The sequence below is a fragment of the Lepus europaeus genome, chromosome 18 (genome assembly GCF_033115175.1).
Source record: "Lepus europaeus isolate LE1 chromosome 18, mLepTim1.pri, whole genome shotgun sequence".
Taxonomy (NCBI): Eukaryota; Metazoa; Chordata; class Mammalia; order Lagomorpha; family Leporidae; genus Lepus; species Lepus europaeus.
The window spans coordinates 75,034,723-75,037,844 of NC_084844.1; positions in this window are offsets into that span (position 1 = coordinate 75,034,723).

Genomic DNA, 3,122 nt, shown 5'->3' on the forward strand with positions numbered 1-3,122 from the left:
ATTGCAGGCCAGTTCTTAGGGGCCATGTACAAATCATCTCACCAGGCTACACTAGGCATGCCTGCTCAGCAGTGCCCAAGTATATGAGAGACATGCCCCAAGGGCAGAGACTCTGGTGCCAGTCATTTGTTGCATCAGCAAACCTCTTCTAGCAATACCAGATTCCACCAAGAACCCCTCACACTGGAATCTGGGATAGTGATTAGCCAGTGGAGGGAGCTTCTGGTTTCACAAAAGGAAGCTGCCTCCTGTGAGTGGCTTGGAGCAGAGCGAGGAAATTGCCCTTTAGTTTGGGGTTGTGTTGTTCACAAAGACTGAAGCGAGCAACTTTTATGAGATAATATCCCAGTTTCATGGCGAAAAAACTGATTTTTAAAAAGAAAATCTGGACAAATTCTCCAAATAAATGAACCTGGTAGACATTATGCTACATTAAATAAGCCAATAATAAGAAAAAATATTGTATGACTTGGCTTATATGAGGCACTAACATAGACAAATACATAGATACTGAAAGCAGAGCAGGAGCTGATGCTGTGGTGTAGCAGGAAAAGCCATAGCCTGCCGTGCCAGCATCACATATAGGTGCCGGTTTGAGTGAGTCCCAGCTGCCACACTTCTTATCCAGTTCTCTGCTGTGGCCTGGGAAAGCGGTGGAAGATTGACCAAGTCCTTGGGCCCCTGCAGCTGTGTGGGAGACCCAGAAGAAGCTCCTGGCTTCTGGTTTCAGATTGGCACAGCTCCAGCCATTGTGGCCAATTTGGGAGTGAACCAGTGGATGGAAAACCTCTCTCTCTATCTCTCTATGCCTGCCCTTCTCTCTCTGTGTAACTTTGATTTTCAAGTAGATAAATAAATCTTTAAAAAAGAAACTAGAGCAGTTATTGGTTAGATATATTGTTGAGGGGTGGGGACAGGGAATTACTGACTGATGGTTAAAAACTTCTTTGGGGGATGGTGCTGATGTTGCAAAACAATGTTATGTATTTCTTGCCACTTAATCATGCACTTAAAATGGACTGTTAGATTTTAGTATATATCCCTATAGAAAACAATAAAAACTTTGTTATCTACAGCCATTCTAGTACATAATCATAGTTATGATTAATACATATATTCATTGCCCCATGCCCATGTAGAAATGACCAGATGATTGTAGGATAATTTTTATAGTTAAGAAGCTTTCCAAGAGGGGGGTGATGTGGTACACTCAGTAAAGCCTCTGCCTGTGATGCCAGCATCTCACATGAGCTCTGGTTCATGACCCAGCTGCTTCGTTTCTGGGCCAGCTCCCTGCCAATTTCCTGGTAAAATGACTGGAGGATAGCCCAAGTGTTTGAGTCCCTGTTACTCACATGATGGATAAGATGAAGCTCCTGGCTCCTGGCTTCGGCTTGGCCCAGCACTGGTTGTTGTTGCCATCTGGTGAGTAAAATAGTGTATGGAAGATACCTCTCTGTCTCTTCTTTTCTCTGTGTAATTTTGACTTTCAAATAAATAAATGCAGCATAAAATGTTTTTACACATGAATCCTTTCTGATGGTTTGTGTGTTTATAATACAAGCTCAATTTGCAATTATTACCCATTCTCCTAACATCATAGTTGTATTCCACAATGTGCAAAGAATGATGTAATTCTGCTATGCTGATATAAAGAATTTCTTCATTAATATGGTAATGTGCTATTTACTAATGATGCTACATTTTAATGAGTAATTTTTGATACCAAAATTGAAATAAACACATTTTCATCATTTAAAAAAAGTTTCAAAGTAAAGTTTACTGGTTTGGCAACTTTCATCTATTTCATACTGTTGCAACCCAAAAGCACAGGACAAAAAGCAAAAATAGACAAATGTGAGCAAATCAAACTAATAAACTTCTGCATCATGAAGAAAGCAACAAATAGAAAACTGACAGAATTGGAGAAAATATCTGCAATCTGCATCTGGTAAATGATTAACATCCAGAATAAATTATGAGCTCAAGAAAGATAACAGCAGCAAAACTGACAATCTAATAAAGAGGTGGGCACAGCTGTGAATGGACATTTTTCAGAGGAGGAAATACAAGTGACCAACAGACACATGAAAAAATCTTCAGGTACCCTAGCCATCAGGGAAGTGCAATAAAAATATAACAAGATATCATCTCACTATCATTAAAATGGGTATCTATCCTCCAAAAATCAAATAATTACACATGCTGGTGATGTTGTAGAGAAGAGGATACCATAATACATTGAGATGTGGCTGCAAATTAGTATAACCATTAGGTAAAACATTATTAAGACTCCCCCAATAGGGAGAAATAGATCTACCATAGGATTCAGCTATCCTGTTTCTGGGAATATATAGATAGGAAATAGAGTCAGGGTACAAAACACATACCTATGCTCCCATATTTATAACACCCCCAATTCACAATGGAGAAGATACAGAATCAAACTAGATGTCCATTAACTGATAATGGATAATTAAAATTTGGTATATATACACATATGTGCATGCACATATACACATGTATGTGATGGAATATTATTCATAAATATAATTAAACTCTGATATGTGTATCAACATGGATGGAAATGGAGATAATTATGTTAATGAAGTAAAAAAGATGCAAAACATAAATATCATGTTTTCTTCTTTGTAGAAATTAATATAGAGTATAAAATTGTGTGATGGCATGTTATTTGGTATATACATAGTTATAAATTTGGCCTTCACTGAATTATACCATCTATATATACCTTTCTTTTCACTTTACAATAATTTAATGAATACTAAATTATATAACATTAATATTTCAATTTTAACACAAAAATGGTATGCATGGATGCATATATAATATTTTCAGATGAAATGAAAATGACAAAATGTTAAAAATATTGAATCCACAAATAAATTTACAAAAATGCTTCTAGGATCATGAAGAGAAAAATAAATGTCACAATGTACCCCATACATGTGTTTCATTGTTATTAATAAAATATTAAAAAATAAAAAAATTAAAATGAAGGAGGACTTTATTCATAGAATGGAGGAATGGCTCAACATATAAAAATAAATGTATGAGAGGGCTGGCGCTGTGGCACAGTGGGTTAAAGCCATGGCCTGAAG